At 43.2% G+C, this 15,878-nt stretch overlaps 1 long non-coding RNA gene across 1 annotated transcript; it reads left to right on the forward strand.

Moving 5' to 3' along the window:
* The first annotated feature begins 6 nt into the window (after positions 1-6).
* On the forward strand, positions 7-6,678 carry LOC310890229. The gene is made up of 3 exons (XR_014577118.1): positions 7-2,824; positions 3,549-3,585; positions 4,679-6,678. It is a non-coding gene; the product is annotated as an uncharacterized lncRNA (long non-coding RNA).
* The last annotated feature ends 9,200 nt before the right edge of the window (positions 6,679-15,878 follow it).

The following is a 15,878-nucleotide window of genomic DNA, read 5'->3' on the forward strand; positions in this document are numbered from 1 at the left end:
GAGCAGGGGGGGAGGAAGGGAGGGGGAGCCAGTTTTAAAAAAAGCAAGAGGGGTGGAAGGGAGGAAGTTCCCAAAGGGTTTGTTTCATCTTAAGTATTTAGTTTTGTTTTTTTTTTTTAAGTTAAAAAAAACCACCACCACCACCACCAAAACAAGCAAAAAAACAAACAAAGCCAATCAGCATCAATAAATAAATATACTTTGAGGAAAGATGTAAAAAAAAGACAAGGCAAACCCACATTCACAGAAATAGATTTATGGCACTATTGTTTCTTTGACTGTATGTCATTGTTAAACGAGCACGTCCCTTTGCTTTGCTGCACCTCTCCCCCTGCCCTGAATGCCACACTTTAGTTCCTTTCCCAAAGGAAATTGAAAGTGTGTCTGGCTCCACCTGAGAGAGAAGAGGCCAAAGGTTTGACGGACACCTCACCTCTCCCCCACAGACGACTATTTTTTTTTTTTTTTGAGAGTACACCTTCAAAGCCGGTGTCTCTCAGAAGTTTTGTGTCACTGTGGTCCAGTTCTCAGGCCAGGCTGCGGGGGGCTGCCGGGACCAAAGGAGCCCGTGAAAGGAAGGTGTAGAGGAATAAATAAACCGAGGAGTTTCAGCCTGCAACAGGTGAGCACGCCAGCACCCTGAAGAGCCTTGCTGTCACTGGTGTGCTCCAGGGACTGCACTGCCACGGGCTGTCCTTATAAAAGGATTGTTGAAAGGAGTGACTGGATTAGCAGCACACTTGGGCATTCTTCTTGTTTAGTGCAGCCAGCCCCGTGCCAATCTTGGATCAAAATGAATCAGGAATCTCAGGAGACTTTGTTAGCTCCTTTGTATAATTTCTTGTATTTCATGCAAATCTCACACATTCATTGCTTTTGAGAGACTTTCTGCCTTTCTCTAATTTTCTTTCATATGGAGATCACAGAGTTAACCCGCTCACTCAATGTCTGTGTTCTTCGCAGTAGCTAATCTCACCACCTAGTCCAGTTTAACTAGCTTCTAATTTATTTCTCAGTACTGACTAGATACCATCTGCATATATTTTTTTTGGCAGCAAACTGGGATTTATATCACTACAATGTGTTATATCCGTGGTGTGTTCCACTCCATTAAGCACCTCATCAAATCCTTTAAGAATATTTTTTGTAGCCTGCTCAATAGCTAGATGATGCACCCTTTTGTGGTTTGCTGTTCAACCCCAGCGAGCTATAACTTTTTTTCCCCAAAACATAAGGTAATCTTAACTCTCAGATGTGGAAACATGCAAAAAAGTCCCCTCCAGTCTCACTTTGAAGTTAATTCCCTGTGTATTGCAAGGAAAGCTATACCATGCCCCCTCTGAAACTTGGGTAGGCTGCCTCCTGGAAGATGCCCCCTGACAGTGCAAGAACAAATTCCCAGGTAGCACATACTCAAAGCATAGCTCCAAAAATTGGTGAACCCGCAGCCCCATTTTGGTCTGCACTGTGCCCTTTGCCATCTGCTCCCCAGCTGTGCATTGGCAGCTGGTGCAGCCCATGGGTCAGAAGAAGGGTAGGCAGGGTGGAGGCATTATGTCTTCCTTGTTCTCTTTCCTCCACAGGAAACATGTCCTTGTCCCATGTCCCCATGATACTCTTTTCCCTCTCTTTCTCTTGTCTCATCTCAAAACTGCCCTTCCTTCTTATTTTCTCAGGTGCTAGCACCTAACACTGCTCTGCTCCTTGGCAGTTAATGTGGCTGCTTCACAGCCTGGTGCATTTTATCTTATCTGCAGCACTTCAGAGCTACATTAGCCCTCTCCCACTGTGCTTTGCCAGGCTGCTGTGATGTAGCTATCCAAGACCCATGCAAAAGTAATCCAAGGTCACTTCCTTTCTGTGAAATGGGGGTGAGCTGCTTTGCTCAGGCTGTGGACCAGGATGACGGACAGCTGTGGGCAGTTGTTACTGGGCAGCAGAGCAGAGTGGTTTCACAGGGAGGGAAGTGGATGGGTATACTTTGCAGGAGACCTCCTGAGCTTTTTGTGATGGTGGTCACCTTTAACTGATCCGTGTGCCGGATGTTCCCAAAACACAACGGTCTTTTCCCCCTTCAGCTACAGCACTAGCATCTGTGCAGCTCAACGGTGACTTGTGTCCTGGTTTCAGTTAGGACAGAGTTAATTTTCCTCCTAGTAGCTGGTAGGGTGCTATGTTTTGGATTAGGATGAGAAGAGAGCAGATAACATGCTGATGTTTTAATTGATGCAGAGCAGTGCTTACACCAAGCCTAGGACTTTTCAGCTTCTCTCTCTGTCCTGCCAGTGGGCAGGCTGGGGGTGCAGCAGGAGTTGGGAGGGGACAGACCCAGGACAGCTGGCCCAAAATGGCCAAAGGGGTATTCCATACCATCTGCCATCATGCTAAACAATATATAGGGGTGGCTGGCCGGGGTGGGGGGCCGGCTGCTCGGGGATAGGCTGGGCATCGGTCAGCGGGTGGTGAGCAATTGCAGTGTGCATCACTTGTTTTGTGCACATTATTATTAGTAGTACTATTACCATTATTATTATTATTATTATTATTATTATGTCTTAATAAACTGTCTTTATCTCAACTCACAGGCTTCACTTTCCCGTTTCTCTCCCCCACCCCAGAGAGGGAGGGGGGAGGGTGAGCGAACGGCTGTGTGGTGTTTAGCTGCCAGCCGGGTTAAACCACAACAACTTGGATCAGGGAGTTGATCTGTCTAAGAAGTGCTCTTTTCTGAGTTATTTTTTGTCCAGATTAGGACAGTGACCTGACCGAGCCCACAGACCGTGGGGTGTGGGAAGGAGAGGAACTGGAGATATGGCTAACAGAGGTAGGTCAGCCTTTTTTTCCCCTGTCTCATGTGTGTTTGAAGTGACCTACCTGGAACAAATCCGTAGGATGAATGAGGCTCTTTGGTGAGACACATTGGGCTACAGGCCATAAATTTGGGTTCCCGTTACTACACAGTGTTGAATGCAAGCCCCGCACACACACAAAAAAGTATGGTTTAAAACACACCTATCTATTTACTGGTTGCTAATTCAGCTTATCTACCTATCTCCTGACACTGCTCCCTGGCTCCTATGAAAGCTTCCTGGCTTTCCGTATGTTACAGAGCAGGTCAGCGTGCATAACAGAGCTATGGACTTGGCACAAAGACTAAAAGACTACTTTTTTTTTTTTTAGCTTTTTACACCACTTTGTGAAACAAGCTGGCTTTTATATTCTAACATTATGTGACGTGTGTCCTTGGTAATCTGGACTGTAGTTACATTGTGTTTGGAGACACTGCTCTGCAGGAAGTTCCACTTTAACTCTGTCTGCTGTAGAATTCATTAAGAACTGTTATTATTATTATTATTTTAGACTTCAAGATTTTCCCACTAGCTGCATCTTTTTAACTTTTATTTATTTATTTATTTATTTATTTTTTATTGGTGCCTCTTTGTAGTTTATGAAAACAGGGTCATGCCCTTGCAAAACATTTGTTTCATTACGTTCTTTGTACTTCTACTACTTGCAATGAGGTCTTTTTTTTTTTTTTTTTCCATCAGGGAGACTGTGATCACTTCTGTACTGGGAGATGGGATGGTATGTTTCTTTACACTTCTGGTCTGCCTTCATGAGCTTCTGTGCACACAGAAGCAAGGACAATTGCATGGACTTGGTGTTTCAGTGCTTTCCTCTTAGAATCTCAGTTTCCACAAAACCTGCAAAGGCCTAATAATCTTCACAGAACCATGGCCATTTGTCACAATAATTTTGCTTTGACCTGGCCATTGGCTACACTACAAACTAATTTAATCCCTAATTAATCCATTTGATAGCAGTTGAAATTCAGAAGACTTAGCCTTATTCATTGGGGTGACCCGGCATGTGACTGTTTCAAAGGCAATGTACCTTCTGCAAGTGAATTCTTGTGCATGGGTGGCAGGAGTCACCACTATTTTTTGAATAATCCCTTCCAGCAGTTTGCAATTTTCTCTGCACACCCATGGGAACAGATTATAGGTCTCCAAAAGCTCTGGGCTTGCAGCATGCAGCAGTGTGGAAGATTTAATTCTGAATCATTTTCTTTCAGTACCACCTTATCGGGCAATAACGGAAAGTGTTATGACCATTTCCAGCAATTTTGTCATGTTCTTTTCCAGTTTGGAAGTTGCAGAAAACTTATTTTTCTCCATTTTCAGTTGTTTTTGGTGCATTACTGTGCATTACTGAGTTGACACAAAAAAAGAATAGCTCCACTGTTGACTGTGAACTAATGTTACCATGCAAGATGAGGAGTGGAGGGCATTATCGTCAATTCATTTGATAATGACAGTTCACAATAGCCTATTACTTTTTCTACAGGCAGGACCTCCAGCCAGGTGGGATGAGCACTTCCTCAGTCATTGTGCTGCTGTCAGTCAGCACAAGGCAGACAATCTGACAGAAGACTTGGAGTTAGTCATCATTATGGTGATGACAACTGATGCTCTCCAGAGCAGCCAGGGAGGTGGAGGGTGATGCTGCCCTCCATGTATTAGAGCATAGATAAAAAAATAACCAGAAAGCAATGAAAACTGTGGAAAAGTCTAGATGAACAATGTTTGCTCTTGCCTTCTGTCTCTATCTACAGGTTCACCGATGTAAAATAATGAAAAGGTAATAATTTTTTATTTTTTTTTTTATTTTTTTACAGTCTTTCATCTGTGTCTGGAGAGGAAGCAGATGTATATTGTCAGCAGTCCCCAGACAGCGGCATTGTGGTCAGGGTGAACTCAGATACTGGGAATCCTGGAGGAATGCACACAGTGCAGCCTGCTTTGATGCGACTTGAAGACGAGAGCACCACGTCCTTCCTCCACCAGCATAGCTCTGTTCTGTCAGCTCCTGCCTCCCTCCTTGTGGGGTTCCAGCACTTCAATCAGTAACTGAGTGCTTCTCTGCTTTTCCTGGCCTTTCCTGGCTTTTTCATCCTTTGCAAGCTTGTCTGCTGTAGGCCCAAGTCAGAGCCTGATAGCTGTCTACAACTCCTCCCCCTCCACCTTGGGTTGTGGTTGCTGTCGTGGTTTTAATCGGGTGGGTGGCCGAGCTCCACCACAACCATTCTCTCACTCCCCCTCCTCAAAGAAGAACAGGGAGAAAATATAATGAAAAGGGCTCAAGGGTTGAGATAAGGACAGGGAAATTGCACAGTAATTATCGTGACGGGCCAAACAGACTCAGCATAGGGAGGCAGTAAGATTTATTGCTAATTACTAACAAGCTAGAGAAGTGAGAAACAAAGGAAAGAAACCAAAAGCACCTTCCCCCCATCCACCCTCTTCCACCTCCTCCCCCCGAGTGGCGCAGGGGAAGGGGGAATGGGGTTATGGTCAGTCTATAGCACTTCTTCTCCGCCGCTCTGTCTCGGTCACTCTCGTGCCCTGTGCTGTGGGGTCCCTCCCACGGGATGCAGTCCTTGCTGAACTGATCCTGCGTGGGCTGCCCACAGGCAGCAGCTCTTCAAGAGCTGCTCCAGATATGGGTCCCTACCACGGGGTCCATCCCTCAGGAGCAAACTGCTCCAACCTGGATCCCCCATCGGCAGCAGCTCCTGCCAGGTCACCTGCTCCTGCGTGGTCTCCTCTCCACAGGCTACAGCTCTGGCCCGGAATCTGCTCCAGCAGGGGTCTTCCACAGGCCGCAGCCTCCGTCAGTGCAGGTCCACCTGCTCCACCGTGGTCTCCTCCACGGGCTGCAGTGTGGAACCCTGCTCCACCATGGTACTCCATGGGCTGCAGGGGGACAGCCTGCTTCACCATGGTCCTCACCACAGGCCGCAGGGGACTTCCGCTTCCGTGCCTGGAGCACCTCTCCCCCTCCTTCTTCACTGGCCTTGGCGCCTGCAAGGCTGTTCCTCACTCCTCTCACTCTCCCAGCTGCTGTGTGGCGCAGCGTTTTTTTTTTCCCGTCTTAAATATGCTGTTACAGAGGCGCAAAACATTGCTTATTGGCTCAGCTTTGGTCAGCAGTGGGGCCCTTACCAAACATGGGGCAGCTTCTAGATCCTTCTCACAGAAGCCACCCCTATGGCCCCCTGCTACCAAAACCTTGCCACGTAAACCCACTACAGTTGGATAAGCCAAAGAATCAAGATTCATCAAGACCTAACAGTGTGAAATTTCATGTCAGTAATAGGGAATGCATGTATTATATTGTAATACGTGTATTAGGATGTTAAATACATGTGCCTGTACACATACACATCTATGTGCACCTAGGTTTTTTCATATATATGTGGAAAACATCCCTATCTCTATATCTACATGCAGGTATACTTTTGAGAACCTATAACTGACGACTTTAACATAGAACCATAGAATTAGAGAATGGTTTAGGCTGGAAAGGACCTTAAAGATCACCCTGTTCCAGCCTCCCAGGAAACAGGCAGGGACACCTCCCACCAGAACAGGTTGCTCAAAACCCCGTCCAGCCTGGCCTTGAACACCTCCAGGGATGGGGCATCCACAGCTTCTCTGGGCAGCCTGTGCCAGTGCCTCACCACCTTCAAGAAAAAGAATTTCTTTCTAATGTCTAATCTAAATCTACCCTCTTTTAGTTTAAATCTGTTAATCTGTTACTGTTTGTCATGTCAGGCCTAGCCTGCCTCCCTCCCTCCCTCCCTCCCTCCCTCCCTCCCTTCCTTCCTTCTTTCCTTCCTTCCTCCCTTCCTTCCTCCCTCCCTCCCTCCCTCCCTCCCTCCCTTCCTTCCTTCCTTCCTTCCTTCCTTCCTTCCTTCCTTCCTTCCTTCCTTCCTTCCTTCCTTCCTTCCTTCCTTCCTTCCTTCCTTCCTTCCTTCCTTCCTTCCTTCCTTCCTTCCTTCCTTCCTTCCTTCCTTCCTCCCTCCCTCCCTCCCTCCCTTCCTTCCTTCCTTCCTTCCTTCCTTCCTTCCTTCCTTCCTTCCTTCCTTGCTTCCTCCCTCCCTCCCTCCCTCCCTCCCTTCTCAGGAGGCCAAGCAGCATTACAGTTCGCCCTGAGGAAGCATGATACACAAATGTACCTAAGACCAAATTACATCTGGAGAAGGACAGTCAAAAATAGGGTTCAAGTTCTGATCCCCAAATACATTCAAACCTGGGTTTAGTGCCTAGGGTAGGAGAAAAAGGCTAGACCACACATAGAAATTCTGGATTCTGCTGCACTCCAAGCTTCTGGACTGTGTTTTTAACTGTTGAGATCAAAGGTTTTACCTGTGAGATCTGAAGCTTTTTAGCTCAAAGTGCTTTAAGAATACCTACTGTGGTGGGTTTTTGCTATCTACGGACTTAGAAAATAAACGTCTGATTTGAGATTCAGTTTGGTGGAAATCTGCAAGGCTAACTTTGATTTTGGTAGGATGGAATTTGATTTCTCTGTGTAGTTAAGTGGCTTTCATTTAGTTGAATGAAAGTGGTAAGAGCTCATTGAAAAGGCAAATACATTGAACAAAACGTCTTTCTAGTCCAGAGTGGGAAGGCAAACAGACCCCATTGCTATCTCAGGATGTATTACAATGGTGTGTTGTGGAGAGGTTTTGCAGGCCATGGTGGTAAAATGGGAATGGTTGCAGAAGTTTCTGGTAGAAGGAGAAAACCATTGGATGCTGAGGGCATCCCATCCCTGGATGATCTGGATGCCAAAAAGGAGTGCTTTGATTTTTGCTTGTTTAAAAGGAGTTGAGTTGGAGGTGGGCCTACTTTTGGGTAGCTTTTTCACATGCAGAGGATATGACTCATATTGGGAATGTAGTCTGTGATTTGAGTATAGATGAGTATTTTAGGAATATATGTGTATTTAGTAATGAAGGTATCTGGATATGTATCAGAGAAAAGGCTGTTTTTCTGAAATTTTGTGTTGAATTACCTGACATACATTTATTGCTTTTCAAAATGTTACACATATTTGAAGTGACAAATCAATAACACTAAAATATCGGAGGTTGTAACCCTATATTTGAATGGTTGTATTTGTATTTAAATGTTAAATTAGCAATTTTTTTTTTTTGATAAAACAGCTAAGTAGGCTTCTGTTGGTATCATTGATGGCCTAAAAGTTCAAATTTTACTCTAAAAAACCTTAGTAAATAACATTTTCTTGGCAGACATTCTGACATAAATGTTTCCATATGAATACATGTATCATCATGATTTTTTCTGAAACTCCTGGATACAAGTATAAGGACATTTTTCTTTTCTGCCAGGTTTGTTGAATATATAACGTATATTCTGTGAAATGTACATGAAACCAGACTTAACAAGTCTGGCAAAGCAGAATTTTCTTGTGACAAGTTCTTCATCCTGAGAAGAGGCTGCAACAGTCAGTAGGAACTGATACTGGTGGTGGTGGTACGGGTGTTGAAATTCAGGAAACTCACTCAAATGTCTGAATATGAATTTAGATGCCTAATTTTGAAATTCCTGGCTAAGAGTTAGTCAGCTTATGAATTTCTACAAGCCATACCATGGATCTGCAATGTCGAGTGGACTTTGAACTAAAGATGATTGACTTAGGGTGTTTATAATCTTTGACTTGTTTAGCAGAGCCATATGTGTAAAATAATAATTTTCTAATCACCTGGAGCTATTTTCCTTCTCTTTTGGTTGTAGATCACAAAGAAGTAGTTTTATTTATTTATTTATTTATTTTAGATTTAATTTGGCCAAGCCAGATGTTAAAGTAGTGATAGTTTACAAGTCTGGCTACTAGATTTGTGTCCTGCTTTTTCAGTGATCGTAGGTGGAAGAAGTTTCAAAGACATTTTTCTGGCAACCTCACAGAAGTTTTGAATAGAAGGTAGAAGAGTGACTGTCCATTTTTCTTCATTTCTGCTGAATTGTGCTGTCCAATAAGTTTATAATTATTTGCAGTTGCAGATAAAAGGAAGTTTGTCCTTGAAAATAAAGCTAATTTTGTATTTTTTTTTTTAAGAACAAAGAAAAGTCATTAAGACCTCCTTAACAGTCTTGCCCTATGATAGAGAAAACTCTTCTATGAAACAGATATACTCAGTAAACTGAACGAGTGACAAAGTATGCCTGAAAAAGAACAGATGGATCTATCCTAACTTTGATTTTTTTGCTTGTTTGTTTTGTTTTGTTTTATTTTGTTTTGTTTTTCCTGTCGCTGTTAAGGTTTCCCTTTTAAATTCCCAAGTTTCTCCTGTATCACTCAAACAGGACAGTCTGTACTAAGCTCCTCTGAGGGCTGACAAACAGGGAGAATAGAAATCCTTGCCTATTTAAATACCACATGAAGACAAAAACAAGATACAATGTCATTCACACAGCTATGGATAATAAGCACTGCAGGGACTTACACCGCTGGTAGAGCCCTCTCTGGGAGCAGTGCAGCTGTGTCCCCAGCTGCTTTTTGCTACCTTGCTGGATGCAGCTGCTGTGGTTGTTCTGTGCTTGCACTAGCACAGCATCTGGGAGCCTGAGGTGGCTGGGAGCTTATATTACAAGGGTGGGTAGGAAACAAGGAGACAAGTACAAGGAAGCAACCTGACAGCACCATACCACCCCACCAGCAACCCAGCTGGCTGAGTTTTCTGTGGGCATTTAGCCTTGCACAGGGCTTTGCAAGATTTCTGGTGGAGTCCTTCCCAGGGATAAAAGGCAGCATGTGAGGGAGGCTGGCTTTTTGACTGACTGGAGAAACAGAGGACAGGCAGGGGCATTTCAGTTTTTATTGGTAATGCCTTGGTCTTTATTAGTAAGGACAATTGTTCTCAGGGTAAACATCCCCCAGAGATGTACAGCAGTGACATGGAGCAGGATGAAACTCCTATAATCCAATGGAAAACTGTAAGTGACCAACTACATTACTTGAACATTCGTAAGCCTATGAGGCCAGATGGGATTTATCCAAAGGTACTGAAGGAGCTGGCAGAAGTGCTCACCAACCCACTTTTATGACAACCCCCTCCCCTGCTTAGTAGATGAGGGAAAGGCTGTAGATGTTGCTTACCTGGATTTTAGTAAAGTGTTTGGCATCATTTCCTACAGTGCTGTCCTGGAGAAACAGCCTCTTCATGGCTTGGGCAGGTGTACAGTTTGCTGGGTGAAGAAGTGGTGGGCTCAAACGGTCATAGAGAATGGAGTTCAACTCAGCTGGCAGCTGGCCAGCAGTGCCATTCCCCAGGGCTCGGTAAAGGGCCCAGTTCCTTTTAACATTTTTATCAATTAGCTGGATGAGGGGATCAAGTGCACCCTCAGTAAGTTTGCGGATGACACCAAGTTGTGCAGGAATGTTGACCTGCTTGAAGGCAGGAAGGTTTTGCAGAGGGATCTGGATAGGCTGGATTGCTGGGCCGTGTCCAGCCACAGATCAATCAATAGGGTTAAGTGATGGGTCCTGCACTTGGGTCATAACAACCCTGAGCAGCAGTTTAAGCCTGGGGAAGAGTGGCCAGAAAGCTGCCTGGCAGAAAAAGACCTGGGGGCACTGGCTGAGAGCTGGCTGAGTGTGAGCCAGCTGGGTGCCCAGGTGGACAAGAAAACCAACAGCATCCTGACCTGCATCAGGGATAGGGTGGCCAGCAGGACTAGGGAAATGGTTGTTCTCTTGTACCTGGCACTGGTGAGACTGCACCACAAATATTGTGCTCAGTTTTGCGCCCCTCACTGCAAGAAGGATATTGAGTTGTGTGAGTATGTGCAGAAAAGAACCGAAAACAGAACTCATGATGGAACTAGAAGATGGAACTTATGAGTGACTGAGGGAAATGTTTATTTTTCAGTCTGGAGAAGAGGGGCCTGAAGGGACACCTCTTTGCTCTATACAACTACCTGAAAGGAGGTCCCAGCAAGAAGACTTGGTCTCTTTTCTCACATGACAAGTGACAGGATGTAAGGAAAATCTCAGGTTGCAATGGCAGAGGTTTAGCTTGGACATTAGGAGGATTTTTTTCATGGAGAGTGTGGTCAAACATTGGAATGGGCTGCCCAGAGCAGTGGTGGATTCCTCATTCCTGGAGGTATTTAAGAGACATATGGACATGGCACTAAGGGATATTGTTGACTGATGGAGTGTAGTGATAGGACAAGGGGTAACAGCTTTAAACTAAAAGAGTGTAGGTTTACATGAGATATTCACAAGAAATGCCTCTCCACTCAGAGGGTGCAGAGGCACTGGAACAGGTTGCCCAGAGAAGCTGTGGATGCCCCATCCCTGGACGTATTTCAGGCCAGGCTGGATGGGGCTTTGGGCAGCCTGCTCTGGTGGGAGGTGTCCCTGTCCATGGGAGGGGGTTGGAACTGGATGACCTTTAAGGTCCCTTTCAGCCCAAACCATTCTGTGATTCTATGACCTGGTAGGTCAGGTGGCTGGTTGGACTTCATGATTTTGAAGGTCTTTTCCAACCTAAATGATTCTATGATTTTATGATTCTATGACATAAAAAACAAACGTGTTATCTAGAGTAAAGTGTATTAGCTACATCCACAACATATATTCCTGTCCTCTATTAGTCACTGTTAGTCACTGCTGAGAGCTTGTGTTGGCAGTGAGTCAAATTTTTCTCAGTTCAACAGATAGTTGCCCACTGTGCCCATTTGGATTTTGGAGTCTGTGAGGTTGTGGATTGCTTGAAGGTTAGAGTTAAACTCTCTCCATACCCACTGTGGTGTTTTTTACTGAAGTTCATAATTTTGCAGAGCAGTAACCTGGAGGAAGGTGCAGCCCCCCGTTCTGCTGATGGATAAGATCAGATGCTTTCAGTACAGGCTATTATTTTAAACCAGGTTATAAATTAAAGAGGTCACAAACAACTTGAAAGTCAGATTTTCCTTCTGACACACTTTTCCATATTTCTGCAGATAAAAGACATGACTCTTTCAGCTGCTCAAGCAGCTGTGCTGCTTTGTTAACATTTCTGTGTAAGGTGTAGCATGTAGATTAATTTCCCTTTGACTTTTTCCTCAGGGTAGTGTGTTAGCTTTTACGTGGGTCTTTCACAGCAGTGCAAGGGTAAAGGGGCATTCAGGAGCTACTGAGTCTTAAAAATTAATTATAATAGTTCAAAAACTAAATTTTGAGTTATCAATCACCTTATGGAGTCTGTGTATTGCATAAGTTAAATGCCGGTCTAATTCTTGTCTTTTTTAACCTAGTAAGTCAGGATTAGTACCACTGAAGAGAAATGAAATATAACTCTTGTGAAGTTAAAGGTAGACAAGAGACCTCTTAGGCATATTCCCTTTCATATTTTTGGCATCATGGAGAGCCTTCACTATTTAGCAATTCATGTAAACTGCTAGAAGCTCAGAAACAGTATTTTTGCTGAGGAAACCATCTTTCAGCTGTCAGGCCATCTCTGGCATCTGAGAGGGAAGACACAGGGACAAGGATGTATGGTGCGCAGGGGCGGGAAGTGGTAGGCTGGGAGCTGCCCTGGGGCAGGCACTGGGACACTGTTGGTGGGGAGCGGGCACCCCCTCTGTGGCTGGCTGGGGAATGGGAATGACTTAGTCCCTGTGCTCCTGGCTGCCAGCCCTGTGGGTGACACCGGCTGCCACCCCTCACTCCTTCAGTTCAAGCACAGAGCTGCCACATTAGAAGCTCCAGCTCCACTATGGTCTAGTACAAATACACGAGGAGTACCTGGTGGGGCAGAATGGGTGGGTTGTTCTTTTCTTTTAGGAAAACTGCAAACAGTTTAAGGTCCCAAGCTGCTAATATTAATCTTTGGAAGTTGCACATTCAGAAGTTGAGAAAGGTTGCCTTTGCAGGTGCCCATTCAACCTCAATTAGACCCCTGAGGCTTGTGTGTTCAGCAGTCTGTAATTATATGACTACATACCATCCTATCCACAGAATTTTTACTCAGTGCACAGGATGGAATTTCTTTGGGGATGAATAATCAATAAAAAGGTGTGTGGTACAAAGGAATAAATATTTTTTTTTTTTCTGTAGGAATCAGATTTTGTTTCTTTCCAAAGTCTGTAGAAAGACAATTAGTATCTAACAACCCCTTATACATGGAAAAATATATTCGTACTTTGGTGTTTTTTTATTATTATTATTTTTTTTTGAAAAAAAATTTCTTCTCAAATGGGAATGAGACTTATCAGTTATCTGTTATCTTTTTTTTTTTTATCTTTCTTTTTTTTTTTTTTTTTTTTTTAATAAATAATTTAGTTACCAAGGAACAGAAATAGTATTTTGGCTTGCTGGTTGCCTGAGTTTAATTTTGATTCTTCCTGCAGGCACACACTGATGATGACAAAGCCCTTTCAGCCCTGGTGCCATTAGGTAGGGGACTGTGAATCCTCTCTTCCTTTGCCTGCTTCACAAAGAGGTGGAGGAGGCAGAGGGGGAGCTCAGCCTTGGCAGCTGAGCAGGCAGATGTCAGTATGCTCAGACAGGGAGGAAAATTTTCTGGTTTTAGGTGGGCTGTTGAAGAAGGATTGTTTTGGCTTCCGTAGCTTTTCTGCATCCTAAGTTATGGTATTTTCTGTCACAAAATACTTCCCAGTGGAAAGCTTCAAGTCAATGGTCATTGCCATGAAGGAATAGAAAAGAAAATATGAAGGAGAAATGTTCACTGAAGGACGGGGCTTTGTCACCATTTTTGCCACAAAGTTCTAATGGATTTTGGTTAAGTTATTTCAATTAGAATTCTGACTGCCACTAAATGTCTCTCATTTTCCAGATACCTGACCTGAGGCTATTTTCGAAGGCAGCGTATGCTCACAGCTGTAAAAAATCTATCAAGATTATCTCAAATGGATAACGTTCAGTATAAAACATGTTAGATGGCAAATTTTTCAAATTGAGTTTCCACCATTACAAACCGTTTTGTAAACTGAGATTATCGACACTTAGTCACGTCAGAGTTATTGCAGAAATAAATTAATTCATAAGTATGTAAAAACATTTGTTAATTTAGCAACGACTATTACAGAAACCCCCAAAATGAAATTGAAAGTTGATCTTAAAAAGTAGGAGCATAAGGCATGGATTGGTGAGAAAACAACGTAGATGCTCACCAATTTAAACCAATCCTGGGGAGGAAGAATACAATAGTATTTGAATATGTAAATAAATTTATCACTTTGTGCAGAAAGAGAATGCATAGATGACCTTTATTTTGTTAAGATTTTAGGGCTTTGCAACATTAATCCTGCTTTTTATTATAGGATATAAAGAAACTGAGGATTGTTACTAGAGTTCCCTGTACCTTCAAAATATAATGAAAGAAATTATAGTGTTCATTTTACCAGTTAGAATTTTAAGAGACCTGAGAGTTGTGCAGGAACCAGTGACCTGCTTGTATTGAAACAGGCTTGTTGTGCAGACCCCATAGTGAGCTAGACGGATAGCTGACGAATGTCAATAAATATCTGCTTACAATTTAAGTAACTTTGGTGAGTGTGTGACCCTTTTGAATAACTTTGATAACTAAATTACAAAAATACTGGCTGAAGGAGCAAAGCTCAGCTCTTTAATTATTCTGATATTAAAGCACCCATGAAGGTACTAAACATCTTTGTGCTAAACATATTTAGGTGCTAAACATCTTTGAATGTTTGATCCTGAGTCACAGACTGATTAAATAGAAGTAGAAATATTATCTTCTTATTGTCTAGACTTGAGTGGGGAGAAGACTGGCTTTTTCCTGCCACCTAAATACCTGTGTGTTTCAAGTGTACTAAGAAGTGAATTTTCCTTGAAGCCTTAATTGAAGCAGTGGTTCAAGTGCTAATTGCAAACTCTTTACAAGACATGCTTCAAATTCATGTGTACAAGAAATAATTTCCCCCCAAAAAAGGATTTAGATATACTCCAGTTTGTCAGAGTACCTAAAATGTCCTGGTCTCTTATTATCTGGTCAGAGAGAAAGAACTGCTGGTGAATAATCAAAAACAAAGAAAGCATTTTCTAAATATTTGACAGATAGTTCAGGCAGATAGTAGATCTGAGAAGACTAATACAACTTCATGTTCACTAACAGATGTGAATTTCATCAAGACCATTTATTGTATTATTGAAAAATATGGACCTCAAATGTTACAATCATGTAAAGCTTGTTTGAGATTTCTTTTTTCTTGTAAGACTATATAGGGCATTGCTCTTCCTGTCTTTTAGTTATTTGCCCATTTTCCAGTGCTTTTTTGAAAAAATAAAGTGAAAGTTTTCAAGATGTATGATCAATTTTATGACATTATTCAAATCTTGTTTGTTTGATTGTTTATATATTTTTTTCTTCTACAAAAGCAGTTAAGGTGCCTGCAGAAGTACATGGATGTGTCAGTGCTTTTACAGGAGAGAGAGAAGGTCTGGGTTGGGGGCACTGCAGAATATTTGACCAGAAAATTGCAGGGAAGAACGGCGGGATCTGTGAGTGGCATGACCCTTTCAGCTGGTGTTCATAATCTACAGTCTGTACAGAAAAAGGTACATAGCTCAGAAAACTCACAGGACCGTACATGGACCAGACACTGGTGCAGATGACAACAGTTAGGGCACTGTCAGTGGCCTGTGAAGCACTCACTCAGCACAATTGTACTCCTGTGCATCAAAATCCAAGTAAATCTATGCCAAAAAAAGATAATCAGCAATCTGCTTAATGAGGCCCTGTGATGCCACAAGTGGTGGTGCACATTAGTGGCTCTGGAAGAAGTGAATGCATCTTAATCAACAACATGGTGGGAAGCCAGCTGCAAGGATTGCCTGTACCCACAGACAGGTACCTGAAGCCGTGGGACTCCAATTGCAACTGCAAGTTAGTGTATTGCTCTCAGGGAGTACCTTTAAATTAGGGTTTATTCAAATTTCCTCTTTAACAAGTACTTAACTCTTTTGTTACAGATTGCTATTTCTGCCTTGGGCCTTTGGTTTGGAAGATTTTTATTTATATATTTTAACGGCACTGC

This window comes from Anser anser (assembly GCF_964211835.1).
Source record: "Anser anser genome assembly, chromosome: Z".
Classification (NCBI taxonomy): domain Eukaryota; kingdom Metazoa; phylum Chordata; class Aves; order Anseriformes; family Anatidae; genus Anser; species Anser anser.